This window comes from Betta splendens, chromosome 3 (genome assembly GCF_900634795.4).
Source record: "Betta splendens chromosome 3, fBetSpl5.4, whole genome shotgun sequence".
Classification (NCBI taxonomy): Eukaryota; Metazoa; Chordata; class Actinopteri; order Anabantiformes; family Osphronemidae; genus Betta; species Betta splendens.
Window position 1 is genome coordinate 16,885,530 of NC_040883.2, and position 27,555 is coordinate 16,913,084.

At 39.9% G+C, this 27,555-nt stretch overlaps 1 protein-coding gene across 5 annotated transcripts in view; it reads right to left on the reverse strand.

Moving 5' to 3' along the window:
• Positions 1–27,555, reverse strand: part of ankrd11 (ankyrin repeat domain 11) — a 70,821-nt gene that overhangs the window by 34,950 nt on the left and 8,316 nt on the right. For 4 of the 5 annotated variants that reach the window (XM_055507618.1, XM_029144865.3, XM_029144866.3 and 1 more), the window contains exon 2: positions 19,887–19,967. The exons of the other annotated variant lie outside the window; for it this stretch is intronic. The gene's annotated coding sequence lies outside the window, so the exon portion shown is untranslated. The remainder of the gene's footprint in view (positions 1–19,886; positions 19,968–27,555) is intronic. 5 annotated transcript variants of the gene reach the window in all.

Genomic DNA, 27,555 nt, shown 5'->3' on the forward strand with positions numbered 1-27,555 from the left:
ATATCTGTATGGTCTGAATAGACCTATAAAGAACAGCAATATCATTATGACTCTTGTGCATGATAATACATGACTGTCTTACAAGAAATTGTGGTTAAAATGTATGCCATGCAGTGCCAGTTATGTCTCAGATAAAATTTAGTCCAATACCAAGGAGACAAGCAACATTTATGGCTATAATCAATAAACACTGCAGATAGATCTAGTTGCTTTTGAAGCAGAGCTGTGGATCTGGTTTCCTAATCACCTCCACCACTGCACCCTGCTCCTTTACCCACTTTTGTTTGTCCAACAGTTTTTCCAATACAATGGAACAGTTTTTCGACTATGTGTGGGCCTGAACTGGGTCAGCCAGCTTAAAAGGAGAAGGACAGAGAAGTGAAAGAACAAGGAGAAATAGCAATACAGAGCTAAACCTGTCACTCAGGAAATAAGACATCCAGAGGATAGCTTTAAAGATAAATTATATGCAGTTGACAGATTTTAGGTCAATATGTGGTGTTGTGTGGTGAGATTCTTCAAATGAAAGGTGTATTTCAACCAGTGTAGAGCACTTAGCATTTTGAGATTTAAGTGATTCTCTGTAATTATTCAATTCTAAAAGAAAAAAACAGTGAATAATGAGTGATGTTCTATGCCAAGTGGGCTACATTGTACGAGTATTGTGCATCGTTTGGCCAGTAAAGTATCTAGCTTTTACCAAATTGCACAACAACTAATTCATACAACTAAGTGGAAAGAACAAATAAAACAACAATTACTGAAAAACACAGTTCCATAATGAACAGAGAGGGACTCGTTTCCCCCCACTGTCTCTTTCTGTTTTATGCTGCATCACCATTAAATGTGTCCATGGGACCTCTGCCAAAGAGCTGTAAGACTGCCATCCACAAGAGGATGGCTGCAACCAAAACAACCAACTACGTAATCCTGAATACATTTCTGTCTACTAGTACGCACACACACACACAATAATATAAACTATAGAAATGTATATAGAGGTGCCAGGAAAAGGACATCGGCCTGTAACTAGAAGAATCATAGTAACTAGAAGAGTGAGGAGAAACATCACTGAGGACCAACTAAGGGTGTGTATTTGTGTGTTTCTATGCCGTTGGGTGGCATTAGAAGATGGGTAAAAGGTAAGGAAATGAGGTTAGGGGAAAAAGGGAGGTCAGAGAAGGCATCTGGGGAGGAGATGTAAGGAGGAGGGGAGACGCACTAAAAGGATTGGTGAATTATTGATGAGAGCCAGCAGGCTGGGCCTCAGCACTAATGTGTGTGTGCGCGCGCAGACACACACTTACCCAGTGCATGGATATTGTTACACATTACATCAGCTGTGCTCCTTTCCCCTTTATCCTGCCACCACCCACAATCTCAATTTAGTCCGGACGTCTTCTCGTCTAGAGGCATTTTACCTCAACCTGTCTACGAAGGTCCTACTAAATAAGAACATTAGTATTAGTAAACATAAATAGTAAAGTAGTATTCAATTCAAACAGAAAAGGAAACCGCACCTAATAATCTGATATAAATTATTGTATGACAAGGCACATACTTAAGAACATACATGCTACAAGAAATGAGTTCATGTAGAGGCTAGGAGCCATGCAGAGTCCCACCTCTAACAACTGTGCGTGCAGGCCAAGAACTGCACAATGCTGGTGGACAAATCCACTTTACACGGAATCGGAGGGGGGACTGAACCAACCCACTTCCCACCCTACTCTCAGCTCTAAGTGTCTTTGTGTATATATATGTGCGTGACTGGATGATAGAGAGAGGGGGTGTCATGAGGCATGGAGAAAATGTTGTGTCTGAATCAGGAGAGCAGGGGGAAGCATAAGGCTGAAGACAGACAAAGAGGTGAGGAAATAAGTCCTGGAACTGGGAATAATTAAACAGAAGACAGACAAAACTAGTGTTTATGCTGCTGTGATTTTACATAAAATGAAGGCAGCAGCTTATTTTTTGATTGCATGCCGTTACTGTAATGCTAAACTAGATCCCATAAGAGCCTTAGCAACAAGCTCAGTCATCCAAATGACCCTTCCATCCCTGTCAGTGACAAGACAAATTTATTCATATTTATGCATGCATTTTTTTGCTGTACTACAATTACCTGTATACAAAGTGAGGGGATAAGAAAAGGACAAGACTTGTGTACATATTAGATCGGTGTATATTAGAGAAATTGTGTGCAAAAAAATGCATGTGAAATGCAATGCTGTAAAAAGGAAAATAAAATTTAAAGAATTCAATCAAAACAAGGCCTAATAGTATAAAAAGTTAGTATATTTAACCTAAGTTACTTTGAAATTCTTTAAGTGAAGAGAGATTAAATTCATATTTGTTTTAACATCAGGATCAGCCAATAGAACTGAAATCTGTTTTTGCGAGAGACTGTCTTTACATCACTTTACATTTGCACAGGATATTGGTGCACAGGCATATATTTCGGGTTTCCGTATGCGTGTATGCAAGCAGAGCACCGCATACTGAACTGAGCAGAGCTGAGCTGAGCTGCATACAGAGCTGCCTAGCTCTGCCTCAACAATGTTGTTGCCTCTAGAGCTCTGGTCTGCCCTTCCCCCACTCTTCTCTCTCTCTCTTTCTCTTTCCCCTCCCCCTGACTGCGGCAGGCAGGCAAGCAGGGCAGATGGTATCCTAGCAAGCAGAATGACCCTGGTGTTCCTGCCCCTTGTTTTGATCCTGCAGTCCTGATTGTCCAAGCCTAATCCTACACTAGCCAGACCTAATGGACTGCTGCCAGCACTCTTATTAAGCACACAAAGGCTTTCCATTCCAGCTAGAGTGCTAGCTAGCTCATCAGCCTACACACACTACCTCTGTGCCGTCACTCAGCTGCTTTCCTCTATCGTTATTCTCTCCAACTTGTCTCTTCTCTTGCTCACCAAGCTTCTATTTAGACAGATAATTACTTCACCTAGCAACATAGTAACTATGACAGACAAATCTGAAGCCCAGGTAAGTGGATTTGATACTGACTGAAGGTACTGACTATGGCCTCATCATAGTGCTTCCAACATGTGAACCATGGAGATACAACCGGGGAAACAAAACTGAAAAAGAAAAAAAAAGAAAAAAGATTTCAACTGCTCTGCACGACTGCATTTATTATTAACAGGAATTACTACAAGATGAAATAGTAAGGGGGGTGTTACAAGAACTAACAAGACCTTTCTACCTTCTTCTCGTCAATAACTACACTTACTCCTGATTCTGCTGTAGATGACCCAATTGCTTGACGTTCCTCTAAGTGTTTGCAAAATTCTGTACTGTTAAAAAGTAGCAAAGTTTCAAGAACGTGACTGGCTCAGAAAAGCATAATAGACATAATACTGAAATTTATAAAAGTCTCCAACCATTCGCCTTGACCACAGTGAGAGAAATATAGCTTGTTAGGGCACTGAATGTTTTTCAGAGGGCTTAGCTATACAATCTCATTCTTGTGTCCTCCTCTACTCGCTTCTCTCATCTCTGAGCTAAATTCAAAGATTATGACTGAGAATTCTACAGCATGTTGCCTAGCAACTTTCACAAGAAAGCCACACTACATCAAATCACATGAGGGACATGTGCAGGCCCATGCACACCCACCCAATAATAAGGAGTTTATACATCTTTGAACAATCCAGAAAGACTGAAAAACAGAATTGTCTCCTTTCGCTACACATATTTTAGTTACATAATTTAATAAGAAAGTTGTACATGGGTCAAATCTTCATCCAACATTACAATCTCACTTGTGTGCGTTAAAAGAACTACTGTGCTGTACTGAAAAACAGGGCAGAGAGATAGTTATAACCACGAAAAGGAAGGCATTGTGAGGTAGTCACTTCTTCGTTTGAAGATGGATCATAAAGAGGCTCAGCTTTACACTTTTACAGCTGTTTACCACCACAAAAGGGTCAGGACATAGTCCACCTTTGCGTTGCTTAGCTCATTTACTCTGAAATTCTTTCAGCTGTAAATGTACAAGGTTTTTTTTTTAAGTTAACCTATTAATTGCCAGGAGTTTGTCGCGTGATAGAACTACTATAGGGATTTTCAGAAGGCAGATGGCTTATCAGCATGAGCAGGCTGAGTCAACGCAGATGATGTAAGACAGCTCCAACCAGACTAGCCAACTCCTCTACTTAAGAATCCATCAGGTTTTGCGATCAATAGGAAAGGGCCCTGGCTTTGTGATGCAGCTGCTGCATAGCAATAAAAGCCTCACTGGGCCTGACCTGACCGCTTATAACAAGACCGTGTTGAATTACAAGCAAACCATATCAACTTCTTGCACTGCATCACACCTTCTCTGTACAATAAATGTCACATGCTAGTCACTATGCTATACTCATTGTAAAAGCCACCCAACTGTAGTGCTATGTGTTACAGTACAGCAGAGGAAAGGACGCAGAGTCGCAGTCTGTGCAGCAGTCATAACAGTTATCTCTTGCAGGAAACCTGAAAGGATCATATAAGTGCTGCTCAAGAAACGTAGCATTCATATTATATTTAATTTCCAGCGCCTGCATTAAGTGCCAAGTCAAAATGCATTAGATAAATAAAATTCTAATACGAAGATGTATATTAACATTATACAGTTTGCTACTTGTCTGTACTATTCTCTACAGGTTACTTACAAAACTGCAGGTCAGAAGCTACTTGAAAATAAATCTCATAATGTAGTATATATAGGAGCTATTTCAAATCATGGATTCTGCGTACGTCTGCTATCCTTAAGCCTTGCCATTTTTCTTCAGATTTGCGTCTCTAGCCTAACATCACCACGCCAAAGAGGCACTCTATTTAGCTGCTCACACCCCTGCTGGCTCTCAATACTCTGTCAATGCCTTGGCCAAACTGAATTTCTGCCTCAGATGGTTCGTCTCTATTTGTTAGCTGCAAAGGTTGGATGCCTTTTTTTCCTTTTTAAATAGTGGGGGAATGAGGGGACAGGAAAAGAACTGGTAAGAAAGAACTAGAAAGGGAATAAAAGAAGATAAAAAGGAAGATGCTCATTGGGAAGGGCAAAGGGGAGGGTTTGGAAGAACAAGCAGCATGGTGTGAATAGCTGTGCTGTAAATCAGCCTTCCCATAAAGTCTCCCTGTGAGAACAGCTCACGTGTTGCCTCGTTACGCCACAGTGTCACAATGTGTGCCGGCACGCTCACACACTTCAAAAAACACAAAAAATAAGCCCTGCAGAGCTCCGCGCTACTACACTGAACTCTTCCACTGCTGCTCAATGGTACATTATAAAAACTGTGTGCGTGCACGTGTGTGTGTGTGTGTGTGCGTGCACGTGTGTGTGTGTGTGTGTGTGTGTGTGTGTGTGTGTGTGTGTGTGTGTGTGTGTGTGTGTGTGTGTAGGGCAGATGATGGGGGAAGGTGCAGTGAGTTTGTGACTGGCATTTCAAACATCCTCCCTGCACAAAATAACATCCTGGGAAGATAATCTGTGAGCGTGTGACAATTTATTCAGGCTCACGTTTCTGCAGAGTGTGAAAGCCACTGAGCGGTAGAGGGGAAGTGCAGGAGACCAGTGAGTGTGTGCTGGTTACTTCTGCTGCCTAGAGACACCCAGCTAACAGCTTCACCAACCACACAGAAAATAACAGACACACCGCTTGTTCTCATTTGTTCTTCCACATTCACTACCTCATTCAATAGGTTTAGCAATTCTTCATTTTACTCCCCAGTTGCAGCATAACCATCAATCTATGCAATTTCTTAGAAGATATATAAATATATAAATAAATATATATCTTCTATAGATGCTACATTATTTTTGCTACATTTATTTTCAAGTAGCTTCTGACCTCCAGTTGCAGGGTCCCGTGGTACTGAGGCATTTAAAACGGTACTATATTGCATTTGGATGGGACTGGTAGATGCAGCTCTGCCGGCAGCGCCCGCAACAGCGCCACAGCTTTTTAACTACAGCTGAGAGGACGAGGAGCACGTCGAAGCTTGGGTAGAAAAAAAGCCGAAGGAAACAGCAAGGAAGTGAGTGAGCAACGTGGACGGAGCAAGAGGAAAGCTTGGAGAAAGCAGAGACGTTGGAGAGGGGGAGGAAATGGCCGCTACCACTGTCACCACCGCAACTTGTGGACTAACCAGGGGCGCGAAGTGCTACATGGCAGTACTTCATCTTAAACAATTGAGCATAAAACTATTCAGTATCAGTCCGCGTCAGTCAGGGAGCCTACCAATGTAATCGAGTCTGGGTTTTGAGTAGCAAGCAGCAAGCTTTCTCCAGCGTAACCCATTTTAACAATCAGACAGCAGCGTTATCCATATGAGTTTGTTGATCTATTGCACATAATCCATGGAACACAAAACGGCGGTAGTATCAACTAGCGAGAGAAAACAACAAGTGCACCCGGAAGTTCTCCAGAGACATTTAACTGGACTTGCTGACAATTGCTAACATGGTCCATAGCTTTATCTGTGCATCAACATTACATCAAGAAACCTACACAGCATAGATAGGTGCACGCACACAATATATACTGTATTTAGAACATATCAGCTTCCCTAAGTAGCTACTAGGCTGTAAAAACTAGTGCTGGTGCCAAAAACTTCCCCAGTTGGAGACAGATTTTAAAACATCCCCTACAACTAGAGCTTCTTCCTTTATATTGACATGATAAAGTGGCTGGTCATCCACTATATTCTATACTCACCAGCTGCCAGCAATCCCCAACAGCTGATGATTTCACTTGTACAACTGATGCTGGAGTTTAAAAACATGCCAGTGCAGTACAATCTGTTGGTTAGTGTTGTGGAGTGGTTAAGTAGTGTTCCAGAGAAGTAAGTGGGCCATAGTGTGTCTAGCTAATAGCATATGTTGCTATGTTGTAGCTATAAAAAATGGTTTTAGGAGCGCAGTCCATGGGTATAACTCAAGCTAAACAAGCCTCTATCATTATCCCGGGATAGAACTAGATGTGAATTTTAAGCAGAAACAGCTGGCTCCAAAACCACAAGGTTCAATCAGCACAGCATCACCTACCCCAGGTATTGTCCTATACCCAGCCTGCTGTATCCAGACAGCTTTCAATTGATAAATAGCTTTACATTCATGGAGCCACACTTGCATACTCATCTACACATACACCATTACCCCTTCAGTGATGTTGTTGCGATTGAAGTGGGAGCTAGGGGCTTTCTAACAGGTGGGCACACATGCTGTTGGGGAGATTCAGCAGATTATCCCGCCAGCACTTGGGGCAGGCTTGCCTTGACACAGTTCGTGTGTGTCTGTATAATTCCTCTCTAAAAGGACAGGTGAGGAGTAGTACTGCCTCATCTCATTCCTGATCACGTACAGTTTCAGGCCCATTAGGACATTCCTCCCCCAGCTACCCCAACCACCCACTCACAACACACAACTCTCCCCTCCAGAAACTATTCAAGTTGCTGAGCAGAAGGCAGCTGCTATCCACTAAACTTTCCCAGCAGCAAGGAAGTGCTCTAGTGCAATTTTAATATTTAAATACAGATAAGCTCGTGGGAGCTAAATGCTACCACAGGGTGTGATAGTCCGATTGTCTTCTTACAGTCAAAATGAAGCAAAACTGAAATATGTGCTGTGCTCTTTCAACTCCTTTGTTAAATCTGATGTTTTACCTATCTTTGCAGCCACATTTGTGCATGGTTTGAGTCATTGCTCATAATACACAAACCTCCATCTGGGGAAGAATTGTTTTCCTGAAATCCTACCATAAGCTGACAGCCAGTCAGTGGTCCAGATCACAGAACACAGACTCACACACTTACAGACACATCAATTCTCTTTGCAGTGGAAAGCAATTATAGTATTTTACGATCACTTTGAAATTAAATAAGTGGCATATTTTTGACGAGCACAATTATGTCTAACCTCTATTGAAAAATTGATAAGTCTTGAGCACAGAATTTTGCCTCTGTCTATTAAAACAGCAAACATTTGACTTAATGTCCTTAGTCCTAGACAGTTAAACAGAGAAATGTTTACTGATACAGAGCTATCCACTGCCTCCTCAGGCCTTTGTGACAGGTGCTGTACTTATTTTCCACTGCTAAGCAGGACCTAATTTTTCTGCCATTCACACCATTTGGCTATGCAAGTTACAGCACTTGCAGAATTTAATGCCAACTGGAGCATAGATGAAACAAGCATGAGGTCACCAACATTTCACCAAGCTGCAAAGCAAAAAAAAAAACAACAACAATGAGCTGGAGTAACTGACTGATACCTACACCTTGGTTGAACTCAGTAAACTCAATTGTGTCGGGAAATAAAATACACAAATACAAGGCCGAAGAAACCGACTAGGAGCTTTGCTACTTAAAAAAAAATGATTTAATGGTTCAGAGTCAACAACGTTGCCAATGCTAAAGACTTGCCATTCCTGAAAACTATAGCTGAGACAGGCTCAGCAAGTAAAATGCAGCAAAGCCAAGAAGACACAAAAATACAAGTGTCAATAAGAGGGAAAACTTTATTCTACATTTACTTAAATACTTAACATGTCCTTGGAAGTGGAGCATAGATTTGTCTTTTTCATTGTTTGTTTACCATGTTCTTTAAAGTGTGTAACACAAATGAGCAGGAAGATTTATGTTCCTATTATGGCACTGAACTACATCAGGAGGACACTTACGTAGCATCCATAGCAACACCTGGATTCAGCTACATAGCATATTTTGAGGATTTAAATATGCCTATTGAGTGTTAAAGTGTCTTTTTTGACAAATCAACAACTAAACTAAAAATGGCAGCTTGCTTCGACAGGCAGATCTAAATTCATAAGCAGCAGACTTTTAAGATTTACCATAATTTGGCAGGAGGCTGGAATTATATTCAACTCAACAGTATTCATCTCTTTCTGTTTATCTGATTTTTTCCATAATGCTATGTCATCTTCAGCTACATTATTTCAGTTAACGTATTTTATGTGAGTTTGTTTTAAAAATTATCATTATTTAGAAAAATGTTGAAGTCTTCTTAAATGTATTTAATCATAAGACTGACGTACAAAATCAGAAGTTTTCTCAATTTGGGACACAGCTTGTCATTAAGGGGTGAGGGCGGCTCCTGAAGCTAGACAATGATATAGAAGATGCTCATGACAGTCAGGTAAAATGTTACAGGTTTTGTCCAGGCTGCTTAGAAGCTTATTGAACACTTGTAACCTGTAAACTACAGTCATAAAAGGCAACAGAAGCAATGTTTGTTGGGTAACCACTGCTACGTGGCAAAGAGCAAAATCACCCAAAAATAGGAGAGTAATTAAAATAGCCTGGCATGGTTAGATTGTTTTCTAAAAATGGTGGAATGGGCTGGACACATGCTCCAACATAAAAAAGACAAATGTCAGGTATTAAAAGAGATGCCAAATGAATTCGGGTTGTCAGATTCAAATTACATTTTAATTGTATTTAGTAACACAAGATACTTGAAATTCCCAATAGATCCTAATTAGCGCCTCTGAGATCAAAGTATAAACAAAAGCACAACACATTTTCTAATGCTGGCTCTTTGGACAGACGTCCAATTTATTATTATTTTTTTTTTTTATATAAGAAATGCACAGACATACAGGCATAAAATCTGAACACTGGTTGTTTCATATAAAATGAACATAGGTACACAAACGGACATAGTTCAGTTTTTTCCTCCTCGTGCAGCACTCATACATTTACAGGAAATCTTCTGACGGGCTAGGTTATCTACATCAGTCAGCCTGATTATTATGAACATTGGTGTTTATAGGATGGTATACTCCAGAATGCTGTCGAATGACAAAAAAAAGATACTATTCAATCTCATACAGTAGCCAGGAGCAGCAGATAAAGATGTAGGACAGAAAATAGAGAGCCACCACACCTCTGATATCTTATCAGAACACATCGCTGCCACACAAAGAAGCTACTCTCCGCTCACAAGCACACAAACCCTCTGAATGTGAGGGCGGATGAGTGTGAGTCATTCTTCCTTCTGGCCATGGAAATAAAACAAAACAAATGTACATCATACAACTGTGGCAAGATACTGAACCCTAAAAATTATAATTGCAATGATAAATCAATCAGTAATAACAAATTACTTTGATTTTGAAACCAATCTTACTATACCATACTAAGATTGACTAAAAGTATAACAAACAAGTAGAACATACAACAACTTTTCACCAGTCCAACCAAGTACTGCCATTAACGACAAGATGCTCTATTGACAGAACAAAAACACTTTACAAAGCTCAGTGGTTGGTGAAATAGATGGTTTGGGTCTAGACTATGAGCAGAAAAGGGAAAAAGCATTTAAAAAAGACAGACAAACAAGTCTAAATCTGGTTGACGCGATATAATAGAACATCATACTATAAATGTGCTGTAGTATTTACAAATCACGAGCTGAACTTCGTATGACTTGCAGGTTAACGTTGTCTTTATTTGATTTTAATGGTCATATGACAAAAATTAGGGTGCAGCATTTCTCTTGTTGTTGCTTAGTTTGTTTTCTCCAGCATTTCGCCAGCGGCTGCATTATTTTGCCATTCAACTGCGCCGTAAAATTAGCAGTCCGACAAATCGATAACAGCAAATCATTGTCTATAAATTTCTGTCATCAATTATCGATTTGTTCAACTATCCAAAACAACAAAAGATGGTCTACCTCTTCTGTATTTCAAAAGTGAAAAATGTCAGAAAACTGTAGCTGAGCCGCAACTTTTTTTACAACGTTTGCAGGGATTATGTGAAAATCAAAGCAGAAAGTCTATGCCTGATCCACAAAAAAGTCAAGTGTTAAACACTATTGGTCCTGGATGGGTAAATAAACAAGTTGTTTCTATAGCTACTGAGTGCCTTTGGTGCACATGGTGTCTTGGCTTTCCCAAATAAAATCTCTAAATATAACCCTTCACAACTGTAGCAATGTTGAATAATGAAGCATGGGAGGTTACAGAAAAGGAAAACAAAGCAAGTCTCAAAGGCAAATGCATGGAACCTTTACAAGTTTATATTGAATATATTTTATTCTATTTTAAATTGCAAGTTAAAATAAAATTCTATTAAAACCATAGACATGCAGCCTTCAACAAAGAAAATGACAAATGGCAAAACTTAACAGAAATTGTATGTCAAAGACTGGGGATTCTGCATATTTAGAACTGCTGGTACGTCAACATTCCCAAGTAGTTACACAAAGCAAAGCCTTTTCTAGGGGGTGGTGTCAGTGCTTCAAACACTGTCAAACACAGATGCTGTGGGAATCTGGCAAGACGCAACGCAGTAGATTTAGAAAAAAAAAGGTTTTTTTTGTTTGTTTATTTCATAATCCTGCTAAATTACAAAACATTTTCCTGAATCCAAGACTATTGGATGTGTTCTGGTGTGACTAGACCTGTCACAATAATTCAATTATGTTTACATGAATGTCATCAACATTTGACAGTTGCACTGTTCCATCTCAAATCACGTCCTACAACATCTTGCATAATGGTAAATGGTCCACATTTATAAAGCACATTTATACACCCTTTCAGGAATACAAAGGACTTCACAGTAGCTTCTTATTCACCCATGCACTCTCACATTCACACACTGATGTCAGCAGCTGTCATGCAAGGCGCTAGCTTGAAACACCAGGAGCACATGGGGTTCAGTGTCTTGCCCAAGGACACTTTGACATATCGACCATGGCCATAGGACCATCAACCTTAGAGAACAACCTCACTACCAACTGCGCTATTTTCACCCCTCTGTGCATAAGTACAGTTTTCATTTATAAAATGGCCATTTATGCCATTTAGAAGATTATGTGCCTGCACCTAATGGAGTAATGTCCACATCAGTTTCATGAACAGAAACAAATCAGGTTTCAGACTTATTAACCCACTATATTACCATGTAAGACATGGTCGCCCCATAATGCTCCTCCACAGATATAACTGACTCCGGCTCCCCTGCTCGCCTTCTGGTATAAGTATACACAAATCTCTACAAACAATAAAAGAACAGGCTCTCAAGTCCAGAGATGGCTACAAATGTCGGTCCTGCCATCCACCCCCATACCACATTCAGCTCTAATATCTGTTGTCGACAGCAAAGAGGATGGGTAGCGTGTGGTGGGTGAGTATTTGTTATGGTGGTGGTAATGGAGGGGTGCAAGGGGATATGGGACTAAAGCTATTGTTACCATATAGCATAAGATGACATCATTTTCCAAGCATACAGCTACTCTCTCTTCCAAAGACAAGTGGGTGATAGCAGCTGATAAAGCAGACTGCATTAACAGTCTAGAGTAAAAAAAAACATTTTTGGATACTATACCAGAACATATATAAAACACATCTCTCAGTGAGTTTCCTACATACCCAAATGACAGCGTTAAGTTCTGGGTTTCCCATTTAGAGAATCCTGGTTATCATGGAGTTCAAAAACACAGATTTCCAGCAACGACCTAAACCATAGACAAACTGTGTTACAAACTATGTTTGCATGTGAAATGTCCACCACTGATCGAGAGCCATAGTAAGAAAGTCAGAAGCTGGGTGGCTAACGCACATAAGCAGATAAGCAGTTCATTTCACAGGGTAGGGTAAGTACAGCAGAGGACATTTCAGATAGACTTATTTTATCTTCAATGTCTGTATGTAGCTCTGCTTGCCAATTCCCTCCAACTTTTCTAGGTTCATTTGTGTACCTATGTACATGGCATAATGAAACATAGGTCAGCACTTTCAGGATCTCTAAGGAAAGGTATGCACTTAAAAAGTCTATTATGATCTCTATGTTTTCAGTCCGTTTTAAACAGATAGGACACGGCAGTCATTACGTTATTATTTTGACATCAAATAAGAATTTCACTGTGGATAAGGTTTCAAAATTGTAACAAACATATCAAGGTCCACTGCAATATAAATACCCTACTGAATCTTTTTTGGACTTTCTCTCTACAAGCAAATCTGTGTCAGCAAACAAGACACTGGTAACATACACGTGATACCTCAGCGACACAGTTATAATCAAATACAGCTGACCAGGTATAATGTTCCAACAAATCAACTTTAAAACAGTCCTCCACTGAAAAGGTACTCACATTAAAAGCAGAATATGTCTCTTGTTCATAGATTTTATTAAATGCCTAACTACTAAAATTGCATTTTCTGGTAATTTGAGAAAGACAAGTGCTTGCCTCAGCCCACCATAGATAAAACATCATAATCGGGTAGGTAGGCTGCTTTCAGGTTGCTTTAAGTGTAATGCATACAAATTACTAAATTCCTGATTATTCTGTGACTATTAATTACAGCATAAAACCCCTTGAAATGAGAGAGAGCGAGAGAAACAAAAACATGAGGGTTTATGAATGTAATGCAAAATTAAGTAGTAAAGACATTGCAACCCTAGAGTACAGCAAAAAGTGATAATCTCACGGTTTCATAAAATATGCCAAACAAAAACTCTATTGTGGTTTAATGCAATGCAAGTGCACACTTTTTTCTGATTTGCAGTAAAGAATGCGGGATTGTGTGGGAAGGGTTAAGTTAAAGAGCTCCATCTCCTTCCTCATCTGTCCCCATGGCTGTCTATTGGTCATAGCCCAGCTATTTCAAAGCCTGTGCCCTGTTGCATTGTAAAAAAAAAAAAAAAAAAAAAAAAAAACACTGCATACCTGGACTAGACATATAAAAATATTTATTGTTGTAAAGGTCTATTTAATTAAAGGCCAAAAAAACTCAGTCTATTTTCCTTTATATTTCTTTAGGATATCATGTAGTTGTTTACATTATGTAGCTTAATTTACATTTTAACATGTCTGCCATAACTAAACAAGCTAGCAAACTGACAGACCGCAGGTAGCACACTGCTAGGTGCTGCATTTTTAAACAGCTTAAGATCCTACATGCCAATCTGTGATGTTAGTTAGCCATAGAGGTGCAAGGAGTAAGGATCTTAAATTTTCAGTAGGACAATCAAGCTTTTATAAAGTTTATGGACACCAAGAAATATGCAAAATGTTTACACAGGAGGTGTGGCTCAAAAAGGACATTTCTATAGCATCAGCTTCAGTGACCACACAGTCGATACAGGATAAATTAACTTAAGGGATGGCTCAAAGTCACATGCTTTAGGTGCTCAGAACCAAACTCAATCACTTTAGTCCTGATGGAGAGATACAAATATTTAGTATGACAAACCAGCATTATTAAAAAAAAAGCGTGTAATAATGTGGTCCTCCTTATGGATGTATAGCCCTTTTCACATATTTACTGTTACACACTGGCAAAAGGCACGTATAAAAAGGAAAAACCTGAGACTTCCTGGACCTAGCTTCAGCAACCTATCGAGTCCAAAGTCTGTTTGATATCAGCAAGTTGCATTGTGGATTTTCCCCTGACGTATTCGTGGCAGATACTGATTGGTTGTGCTCATGACATTTATGACATCTTGTGACCGGGACATAGTGGTATAAAAACACACATATTGGCACTTTTCCATAAAAAACTCAGATGGGCCACAATCATACTGATTAAGAGAGAATGTCCGGTTGAGTGCTGCTTAGTTCTTTTAGGAGTCTTTGACAAAATGAATACACGTGCTGGGACCGAGCCACTGATGCACAGCTGCAAAAAAATCAAAGGCCCAAGCACGGGAGGGGAGGGGGGTGTAACTTGTGTACAATGGTGTACACGCCCTCATAAAAAAGGGGTATGTTGTCACTGGGAAAGGTCTGTTGAACGAACACCTGGCTAGGGTGAAGCCTAAACCTGCTGAAGCCTTAGTTGTCCTGCCTTTTGTATTTTAACAGTACAACAATGCCTGTTCCTCTGTCCTATATTACACTTTACCATATTACAAATAAGGAATTGACCACATGACTCGTTTATAAAACTGATGTTGAGAAGTGCGTATAAGCAAGTGACGAAGAAGAGGCTGTGTGTCAGACAACAAGGTCAGCCCATCCCGGGAGAGGTGTTGGCTTTCTTACAGAGTACAGCTACTTGAAACCAAGGTCACTTGGTTTGTGGCTATGAGGGGGACAGAAGAGTGGGGCCAGACAGAGACAGCTGTAAGCAAGCCTTGTGGTACAGCTGTGAATGAGTGTGTAAGTGCATGTTTTTGATGGATGGGATTGATGGAATTTGGACACACATATCCACTCCCATTCAGGGCTGAATTTCCTGAAACCAGATGCCTTTCTGACATAAACAAATCACAATCAGAGTCCATTAACATTGCCATTATGACAAGAAGCTGTAGAGCAGGAACATCAGTTGCTCACATTAACCTTTAATAACCAACTGTGATGTTTTGACTGCCTTAATATAGTAGAATTTGCATTGCACCGTCAAACTGCAAAATATTAGAGCAGAGTTTCACATACAAACTGAAGACAGTCAAGCATGAGGTTCAATTAACAATTCAGGCTCTCAAACTATGCAAAAGAATTTTAGAGTAGTAGCTGAAAGCTATCTGATATGTCCAGAAATAAATTGCGAAGCATAGTTAACATTAAAAGCAGTAACAATATTGAAGGTCCTTTGAACAGGTACTATTATCAAGCAGTCCAGTCGATCAATGCCGACCTGCCTATAGAGAGTTCTAATGATGGGAAAATGCTGCAACAACAGCAATGTTTAGTTGTACCGCACATCACATTCTGCATGAATGCGGGACAAATGGAAGTCATGGTGTGACATGCTGAGGGTACAGATGAAGACTGGCAGATCCAGATGGATGAGACTTACTGGATGGACAAACAAATCCAAATTGTAAGAAAGGAGGGCTTCTTCGATGTTATCTTATCCTCCCCCACCTTGGACAACGGCCTAGCAACTCTAAATTTAGCCTTCACATCTAAACACAGTCTTTGGTGTAGCAGCTACTCTTTGATGGGAACTTGGCTCATGGCTGACACACTCAAAGCACGCTCAAGTCCAACTCCAAATGCAGTGATGAAGCCAAGTAAGTATAAAAATGCAAACTTGAGACAATTTCTTGACTGTCTCACAAAAAAAAAGCACTGCAGCAGTACAACAGACTTTGTTAGAAAGCAACCATGTCCAGGGCTTAAGAATAACACATTGACTTCAGTACAATAACTTGAAAACATCACATAATGACAGCATTTATAAAAAGATGAAAATTTTGTTTCTCTATATTAAATGAGTGATGTTTATATATTGGGTATTAGGTTGATATTGATTAGTTCAATAATTATTTTTTAAACACTTACAAAAAGAGCTATGATAACATTCCTATTCATTCTGAACAAACCACACATCCAAAAAGAACCACAGTACAGAGATAGAAGTAACAAATAAAATTAATTAGATTTACAAGAAGAGAAAAGAGAGACTATGACTCAACAGGGAGACTGTGGCACGAAACCTTTACTTTTTCTTTTCAAATACATGGTTCCATCCAATGAAGTGTGGACTACACGGTGGTTCATAGACCTCCAACATTATAAAGCGGCAGTGAGTCTAAATCAGTCTAAACATCAGGTACAGATCCTGTTTGTGTGTGCCTGTATTAACATGTACTTACGCTTGTGGAAAACAGAATGGGATGCAACCATGACCTCCCAGCAAGAACAGAAACGCCTTCACGAAAGCCAGCCAACATCCTGTGCTCACTGATGTGCCACTGGATCATACCATTGTATTACTCATGTAAGCACTTGTTTTGTGTTAAAATTTGTTGACCCAAAATTTCTCCGGTGCCTGTAGACTTATGCTTTTCAACACAAATAAATAATCAAAACGGCATCCAATAAGACAATGGTAATTTTTAAACCATGTGTATGACGAATTACTGAAGTAGCACAATGTCTATATGAAACAAAAGCCTATTTTAAATGTATCTAATGTGTGTTTTAGACAATATTTACTAAAATGTATCAAACGGAAACATTTGTCCTTAAGACTGCAGAAATAAAAAACAACCTGAACCAAACACAAAGCTGTCATGATGCACTGTGATTTAGTCTTTTCACTCTCACTCCTACAAGTTACATTCACTCATTCAAAGTGCTAACTGGTCTGCTCCTCCATTACACAGAGTACACTGGTCACCCACTCCCACTCTACTAACAGTGGCAGGCCGCCAGGTGGGGAAGGGTGAACGTGTGTGGTCGAAAAGCACAGGACCGTGGCATAAAAACAAAAACCAAAGATTTATTAAACATATGCAAACCTCATCATAAGCAGTCTGCCTCAATGAATTTGACATGTATCGAGAAGGCTCCTTGAATTAGCTGAAACCCCGGTCAACTACTGGGCTTGCTGACGTAAAAGGGCAAGAAGTGAAGCACAGTACTGCAATACATTGCTCCGCAATGCCCTTAGAACTGCTCGCCCTATGGCAGACCTAAAATTCCTCTGCTTGTGATGCGAGCTCCCTGCCATTCAGGTTGCTATTAGCGTTTTCTCCTCACCCTACGCCACAGTGCCTTGCCTGTTCCCTGCAAACAGACTCCCTCTATACAACATCAGTATACAGCCTGTCTGATGGGGGGAGGAGGTGCAGCAGCAGAGGGGAGGAAGAAGGGAAGGTTGGGAAAACAAAGCCTCTATAGTTGTCTCTCCAGCCGGGCCAGGCCGAGCCGCTCTAGCGGGGGCGAGTTATGTAATGTGACTGGCAAAGCTCACTTCCCTGTTCAGATCTGCTGCACACACTAATCCCCACTAAGCAACAAGCCTGCTTTAGAGGAAAGGGAGGAGACAAACGAAAAGCTATGAAGGCACTAATAAAATATTTCCGCTTTTAATTTGTACCAAATCAAAACACACAGATCATTTACTGATAGTTAGATAAGAGTGGCAACTAAATTTTCAAATAAATCCCATGCAACTGACATAAAAAGGACAAATACTGCCTAGTCATATTAAACCATTTGCAACTGGTAAGTTCTGCTGCACTGTTTCGGTTCTTAAGAACAATATATAAAATACAACATTAATTTATCACAATGCTATATGCACATTTGAATAAAAAAAGAATGTACCATCAAACCATAATAAACCCTAACAAGTAGAAGCCAAACGGATATTTCTTGAGGTGAAAAAAAGAAAATTTCTGGATGACGACCAGACCAGATAGACAATTTAAAAAGGAGTTCAAAATATTTTTCTCACTGATTTACAGAACTCCTGGTCTCACTCAATTGCCATCACTGCTCAAGACAATTGGCCACTCACACAGTTTCACACAAACTTCTTCATTAGGAGGTTCCTTCTCCTATCACCTAAAGCTTGCTCAAGAAAGATGGCCAGGTTTTCTACAGAATCCGTAAGTTGTATTGTTGTACAATAAAAATCATCAAATACATACATTAGTGCCATATAAATAAATGGAAATAAAGTGAAACAAAACCACGTGACTAGAAACACAGGAAGACAGGAAGGAAAAAAGTGTCAGGATTTGTGTGTAAATGTCCAGCCAAGTAAGCCCACATAAACACAGCGTGTATTCCACTCCTGGCACTGTAATAAACTTTGTGATCAGTTTCCTTGGTTTCCACTGACAGTAAGCAGATACAGGCAGCTCGATGAGGTAAACAGTAGCCTCTGTTGAAAGTGCTCAACCAGAGGCGAGCAGACACAAAAAGGGGCCATGAAAGAGTAATACATTGAGAGAAAGAAATAATGTCAGGAGAAAATGATGGCGAGCTGGTGTTGCAGCTGTTTAGGTTAGTAGGCAGACATAAAGACTGGTGGAACAGCACGACAGAGAATTGGTTAGCCCTCCTGCCTCTAGTCACTGCTAGAGAGGGTCAGAGGTTCAAATCCGCCAAATACATGATGGATTGATACTAACTGGTTTTGTGTTCAGTACTCATATCACATTTCTTTCTTTGAGAATGTGTCTCTCAACATGATTTGACATGGAACTGTTATTATCCAGTATGAAGATTTGTTGAACCATTTTATAACTGATATGCTGCAGTAAATACAATCCATGCAACCTTCAATGGCAAGCCTTCATTGTCATCTCATTAAATTTCAACATCGCCATGGCCATTTAATTCCCTGTTGCATTGCAGTATGTTTGTTGACAAAAATCTGAAATGTACTGCATCCTAGAAACTATGACTCGTCAACAATATGAACCAGTGTTTGACTGATGCAGAACTTTAGTGTGAATTAACTCTTATTTTGTGACGTATAGATTAACAAAAGAAAACGTGCAATCATGATTTTACATGAGGCCATTCAGCTGCAGACACATTAGGCAACACAACGTTGTACTGAAGCATAAGGGACTAGGACTAATCGAGGCCTATTGGTAGACACATGCTAGTTCTACATTACAGAAGCTGTGACCTACTTTTAAGTCTCTCTCTTAAACACAGCCGTACATGCACATACACACAGATATGCAGACACACAGGCTCTGACAAAGGGACAGGAAAGCAGAGGTTAGGCACGCACTAAGCCCTGTTCTTAATATACGCATACCAGTGGAAAGAGCTCAACGATACCATTCTTTCAGCCTGCCTGTCGGTACAGGCAATTTCTGCACAGTCTCTGAGATGACTGACAGTAGATGGTAGAGATGTCTTTAAATGAAAACAAAAACAGGTACTGATGTTCCACAATGCCATTCATTAGGCAAAAAATGTGGGACAAACTACAGACCTACAAAAGCCAGATAAACTCAATGTCTGTATAAACGCAAATATAAATGTGAACACACCAAAATGAAGCACTTACAAATTATCATGATAACTCCAAAAACTGACAAAACACCAAAGCCAAAAATGTTTATAAAAAGAAACAAGTGCTTTACTAATTGTGTTTCAATATAAGCAACCTTCAAAGCACAAGCACCAGGCTGATTGTTAAATCTTCCAAAACAAGTCAACATACCGATTCCATGGCTGTGGTAGAATGTCAGTGGGCTAAAATCCAACTAGAAAAATCGCCTGCTGCTGCAGAGTCCACAGAATCCTGTAAAACAAAACCAAAAACAAGATCTAGTATCAATTAGTGGGACAAAACATGCAGTTGCACAATCTTTATACTGAAAGGGTATTAGGGTGTATTCAGATTGATTAGTTCTTTCAGTTTATATGTAATTGTCTTGTCCTGCATGCACAGTCTTTGACTAGCAAATGACAAGTAGAAACTCAGTGAAACCATTTAATATTTTGAAAAGCTGCATTTAAGGAGTTAAATAATTATGGTTGTCCAACTGTAAAAGTGTTTAACTGTAAAATGTATAAGTAGCAAAAAGGAGCACAAGACTACTCAGCTCAACAAGCCAAAGTCCAGCACCCCACTTCTGCCAATGTTCCTACCCTGGCTGGCTGGTGGCCCGTCCCCTCCCAACTACGAGAAGGGTTTATCTGGATTTAGGAGGCATGACATGGGACAGTATTTAACGAAGGCCCAGACTGGTAACATTTCATTAATTACTGGAGCCCCAACCCCCTTCTTCTACTTAGACCTCCATTTGTTCTGTCAAACTGGGTTTGAGGCATCAAAAGGAATTTGGATGCTAACCTAAAATTGACTAGTTGTCTGGTTTGAAATTCCAAATTCTATATTTACATACATATTTATTTATCATTTGTCCTTGTTCTTTCACAGCTCTTAAAACGATATACGGTAGAACCTGTGGCTGGTTTTACAGGATATAGGGCAAGGCATGTTAGTACAGGCAGGCTGGCAGGTGGGCACACAGCACAGGATTAGGGCCAGACCTCACTGGAATGGCCTAAGTGCTGTGGAGGATGATGGTTTGATGTGTATTTGTGTTTGTTCTGAAGTGGAACCTGCAGGGCTTTCCCAGCAGGGAAGTACAGGATTGCCGGATTGCAATAATCCTACCAGGAACCATTACCCTCCCAGGTTTTGAATACAGCACAGACAGCCCTTCTTTGGTCTAACAGACGCCACTGAATAGTTTTAAACTAGTGAGGAGAAAACACACCTCAGAAATCATTACTTTTTAGGAGTTCAAGATAACATAAAAGCTTTGTGCCTGACATAATTTCACACATGTAAACTAAGAACAAGACTATGAATGCCACATTATTGGCAAGCATTATGTCAATGAAAACAAGGATCTACAAAACCTTTTGTTTGTGCATATTAACTGAAAAGTAAACACGAAACTGCCTCTGAAAACAAATTTTCCTTGCTTTAAAGTGTGCATACATATCAAACACTGCTGTGCTCTGAAAGACTCTACCAACTAACAGACTTAGTAACAATTCCTCAAAAGTGAATGTGTTTTGACTAAGCTACACCTGGAGATGAGAGGGTGATTCAGTGTTGTGTAGTACACATCTAAAAATTGCTGTCGGGCCAAATTTATACAAAACAACTTACAGGATTGATCAGATTAGACACGACTAAAGCAGCAATACACGATTTTGTCTGCATTGGTCAAGATGCTTCTTTTCATATTAACAATGTGAAGATAATTGAAGAGGTGAGAGATAATAAATAAAGTCAAAGTTGGATTCTATGCAATGTAAGCTTACCAAAAAAGCCCATCTGGATACTGTGGATGTGTCCATTATTATCATGCATAATTACAGCACATTTCTTTTTCAGCATCACCATGACAACATGTCGGCATATTACATTTATCTGGATGTGTACTGGACACGTTGCTGTCATGAAATGGTATGTTTAGTAATGTTTTATAGTACCATGCTTATCACAGCACTGAACATGTTATCATGTATTGGTGAGATACAGAAACATTTGTAAGCCACAGGACACCAAGCTAGCACATGCCTGTAATCAAGGCCGCCTTACAAAGTCTGCAAAACTTTGCTGCAAGTGAGAGAGCTGATTTTCACTGTGACCTTCAACAAGACTGAGAGGCTGTCTTTGATTCTGGCAGATTATGACTGCAGATAAGGATAAGTCTCTTCACTGAAGCTCGAAGAACAGCATTGTATTACAGTGACTAAACATTACAGCGCACACACCCATCTGCTAGTTTAGCTGCAACAGTTACATCACACTATCAATATCTTAATATTTAACAAATCTAGGTTTGAGCATTAGGATGTGAAACCCAGGAGAGAACTGGGAAAGGGAGAATGTGTAATTGTGAAACACCAAAAGCCAGCAAGCCCTCCCTACAGAGGGCGGTGACACATGGCTTTTGTGTACGTAAAAGCAGCTGAACTCCCCAGGGTACTGTAGGATTAGAGAGGAGAAAGGGGCTCTAATGTTAGCTACCAGGAGACAGGCATCTTTTGTCTGCTTCTGTTATTTGGCATCTGAATACAGAACTGCTTCCATTTTCAAACTGGTAGAATCGCTGCTTCTAAATGTGAAATCTGGACTATTCAATAAAACACCACCTTCCAGTGCCACAGAGCAGTGCTCCAGTTAGTCCTGTGTTTTCCCCATTTTCCACTACAGGAAGTTAATGATTAAGAACCTAGAGCTTCCCATAACCTGAACCTCACCCTGCTAGGCAAAGGTTGTTGGATCTGCTTTGTTTTTCCACCATATTTCACAAACCTGGAAGTATTATGATATTCAGGCAGAGTGGTAACTGGACATTGTGAGTCGTTAAGAAGAGAAGAAGAAGAAAGCCTTTATTGGTCATTATCACATACAATGTAAATATTGTGGGACCTTCCGCTCCTCAAACCAATGCTCTACCACTGAGCCACCAGTATTTGTTAGAATGTTTAATTCAAATATCTTAAATGTGCCACTGCTGCTGTCCCTGACATGTTTTTTAATTTGTTTAGGAAAATTGGGGTTAGAAAAAGTCTGCAGCAAACGATTTCTCCTGAAATGTGCTAATTTCTCCCTCTGTAATTTAGGCTAAATCATACTTTGTTTTTACTTTGATAGAGCTAAACTTGTACAGCTGTACAAATGCTCACATGCCGCCATTTGTACATACAAACACTTCCATATGTGCATAACATTTCATTATTCACATGGCTACTCTATTTTTCCACAAATGCAGTGGGTGACCTGTATACAGTTGTGAGTAGTGTCCACTTAGATCATGACAAGATTTACAAATTTAATTGGGTTTTCAACATGTATTTTAAGTAATTAAAGGCTGTCATTATAGACTGTCTCATGGGAGTTTCAGGTACAGACAGAGGAACCTGTGTGGAATAAAAAAAAAAAAAAAAAGAGCAGCAAGTGACGTGAGTGACAAACCCATCCATTACATTTCTTACATAGTCTAAGCACTATACCAAATAAACAAAAGAAAGCAACAGCTCGGTAGAACAGCCTGGCTTAGGGCTGCAGTATGCCAAAGCATCAGGTATCAGAGCTTATTGTAATATCTTGACTAATTAGATTCAGTCATCTGCTCTTCGGGGCACAAACACTGAAGGGGAAACCTGACACTGGAGGGTGTGGGAAGACAGCTGGGGGAAGGGAGAGATGGGCCAAGGGGAGGAGACCGAAAAAGAGATGCACACCACACCTCTTCGAAGGCATCTACATTATAGATAAAGCTGGGCTTCTGCAGGGAGGGACCAGAGCACACTGAGCCTCTATATCTCCAGTATGAGTAACTAACACAGACAACCTATTGGTAAGCCCCATCTGAATTAGTCTATGCATCAGCATAGAGGATGGCAATTAGAGGTAATAAATAGCACATGCAGGCTAGTGGATGACAAGGGGTGAAAACTGGAGCATGGAGTTAAAAAACATCTAAATAACAAAGATAAAAGGGTGAGTCTGTCAGATGGGTAGGAAGGGTGGATACCAGCTGAACAACAAATCATCTAAATAAAAGCATGATATTAAATGAGGCAGTGAATTGAGGGGGATCAGGGAAGGAAAATAAAAGGTCTGCAATGAGAAGGCAGCAATGCTCGTGACACAGTTTGCAACAGTGCTTGTTTGTTCAGCCCATCTATGCCAAGGCAAGCTCAGTGCACATGCTCGCTCACTCAGTTCCTCTTGCTACAAATCTTCTGCTGTTGTCAAGGTAACAAGCTCTCTGGACTGGAAATCACATTCAAAAGATGTCTTTTCAAACGCAGGCCCAACCCTGAAACCTGCAAATTTGCAGCCTGTGTACGTGGACTTATCATCATATAAGACTGACTGTACAACAACGTCCCAGTTAATACCGACAGTGTTTCGTTGCAATGTAGCTGGAATGAAAAAAAAAATAAAGGATTCATAGTGAAGTTGTTCATGCCCCCGTATTGTCACTAATAGATTTAGCTCTTTAGGTAAATAGCTTACAATTAAAAATACTAATGTCACTAGCTAAATTATCTACAAGATTCTGTTTCTGTGTGTATATCTAAAGGTATGTTGCACCCATTCTAAAAAATGCAAATACAAGAAATGTCCAATGACATTATGCTTCAGTTACTTTAACAGTTAGTAATATCCAAATATTGATACAAAACTTCACAGGTGAGCCAGCTTGGCACTGAAAATTATTCATGTAAACAATGGCTTTTGAAAGGAGTAGGGCTAAGATGGAACGCTCAACTAGTTTGCATCTATATTTCCAACACATCGGTAAGACTGCTCTTTACCAGCAGGCCCTCATTTAACAGCCTGTCTCTTATATCCCTTATGTTTTTTCTGCTGTCTGTGTGCTGCATGAACAGCCATTTTATGCAGCATATCATCAAATATGCGTGCTATGTTTTGGCTGGGGTGTGAGCCTCGATGTTAATCTTGTAATATGATTCTGTCAACAGCAATATGCTCATTACTGCACAGTGCTTTTAATCTAATGAGGGATATAGAAGACACCGAGGGTCACTATCAGTGAAGGAGTTAAATGTTCTGAATGCTTTTTTAAACACATGTACCTTTAGTAAGCTGGTGTCAAGTTTGTAATAATGTCTGAGGGGGTTAGCAGAACTTTCATTAAGTGATGGATTAACCTGGCAGGAGTGTCCATTATTTGAACAGTGCATGGGTTATCTTAATCGTGGTTGCTTCTGCTAGCGTTAGCAGTTATAATATCACCACACCAAACATTTCTGCACAAGTACAAGCCTATTAACTCCACACCAACTTGGTCGAAGATAAAACTAACTAAGGAGCAGGCAAAGGTACATGTAATGTCCATCCATGGGTTCCTGTTTACACATGCGGCTCATTCGTTCTGAAATGTTCAAGATTCCAGTGAATGTGTGAAAGGACCGTCAACCATCATCAGAACATCTTTTGTGTTTTCAAACTTGAGTTTCTTTAAAAAAAGGGTTAAGCTTCAAATAATAATAATAATAATAATAATAATAATAATAATAATAATCATCATCATCAATTGCGACACCCAGGGAGGTAGTTCATAGAGTCTTATTAAAAAGACACACGTGCTCTGGTGGGCTTTGAATCTGGGACCTTTTGCCTTCCCAGAGCCAAGACTCACCATATTGAAGCCTCTTTTACACGGACCATAACAATCAACCACCAATAGCGTTTGCCTTCACTTCAACATTGAGCAACACTATTTTCTTGCTTTAATCCACTTTTATTTGAGCTAATCCATGCCTGCTAAATATTTTCAGTTTTACATACTATATATTTCCATAACACACACACGCAGACACTTGCCTTCCCTAGCTCCTTACCTCAACCCTCACAAATAAAGGCAGACGTCTAACCTTTACTGTAATCCGAGCCAAACCTCAATTCTAACCTCAGCCCTAAAATCACATCTTTACCATCAAAATAGCCTCGGACTGGTGGGGACCGCCAGGTGTCCCCAAGTTGTCACAATGTCCTCACCTTAATAGCAAAAACATGGCCTATGGTCCCCACGGTAAAGGAAAAGAATACAATTTGCTTTGCAAAATCACGATGATTTGATTTTTTATGAAGAAATGTTGCTATGCCATTTAGCCTTACACACAACCTGAGCTTTTCCACAGTCCTGCCATTTGTCATTTTCTGTTGCCATGGTTACAGTGAAAGACAGAGCTCTATGAATATTGGAAATGGAGGAGCAGCAGCACATGGTACATTATTGACAGAAACACCCGCACATGCTCCAACGCCACAGAACAAGTCGACTGTGTTGGTTCTGAATGCCTGCGGCCATCCGTTCACCCACACAATTCTCAGCAAGTTAAAAACTAGGCATTTAATAAATATCTGCAGCTGACACACTTTGTCTCCACACACATACTAAATAATGTATCCAGCTACAAAGCCAGCTCTCCAATTCCACACAGGGATGCATTACTCAGGCTTCTTTCAACACATATTCTGTGTTCTTCTGGGCATAAAATTCAGCAAACACTACCAGAATAAAAATGACAACATGGAGCCAAGGTATGTATCTGCATATTGCTGACATGCACAAACAGAGCATTTTATTTTTTATAAATAAACCGCTTGTAAGAACACATCTAGACATACTCAGGTGTGTCCTTCTCATGCATGGTACCACAGTCACTGACAAAAAGCCATTTCTACAGACTTTCCCCATTAGTATCTCTTTCCTCCCTTTGCACAGGCATCTCATTGCATTCTCATGATATAAAAGTGTGTGAATCTCAAGGTAGGGTGTGCATTAACAGGAGCAGTGTGTAATATCTGCAAAACACCAAGAGTGGGAAAATTGCTGTGTCAGCCAATAGCTGTATGCTCATGTGTATTGTAAGAGAACACACAGTACACTCAGTACTGTGTGTGTACCTAGTACCCACAAAAAACATGCAAAACTCACACTAGTTGAGGCTATCATGGGTTAACTTGAGCTAGATGGCCAGTAGTGACCTACTACACATATTTCCTCTGGATTGTTTTTTTGCTATATAAGTCAATGTTGTTGCTGTAAAGCCAGACATGTACTGAATTGCTTAAGTACATGCAGATCTGTTCACAGGACAAAGAAAATAAACAGAACACAAAAGACACAAAAGTGCTTGGTAATATATTCTATATACACATGAATTAAAAACAACTACTGCTCACTCAATGTAGCAGCGCTGCATAAAAATGCCAGCCATCAGTGTGCATGTGCATAATTTACTATTATTTTTGTCAAAGGAGGAAACAAGGTGAACAGTTAGGTCCAACGCCCTTAGTTTCCTGCGAGCAGGGCTTCCTGAGGAAAAAGAGGTCTACTGCACAGAGACAGTACAGTGAGTCGGGGGAGCTAAGCTAAGGATGCAATAAACAAGCACAAATTTGGGTTTTCACAGAGCAAAGTGAAAGCAAAGGAAGACAGAATAATGGTTTCTTAGATTTGGAAAAGTAGAGAACAGGGGAAAATGTGTGTCAAAGAGCAGCATAATAGTGCACCAAAGGATTGAGCTCAGTACATGACACATTCTATCTGTAAGGCAAAAACTGCAATATGATGAAATTTACCAGATATAATAAATGTTTGGACAATAACTGCATTTGTGTGTTTATACAATTGAGCCATATTAGGGATATTTTCACAACCGCATCTAAAAAAAAAACAAAAAACAAAACATGTAGCCATGAAGAAAATGTACACAAGGTTAGGAAGCGAAAGAAAAGGCTCAAAGAACTGTGGCATGACTTTTCATGTTAGTCCTGGTGCTCTAACAACTACACAGGATTTTGCTGATTGTACTAG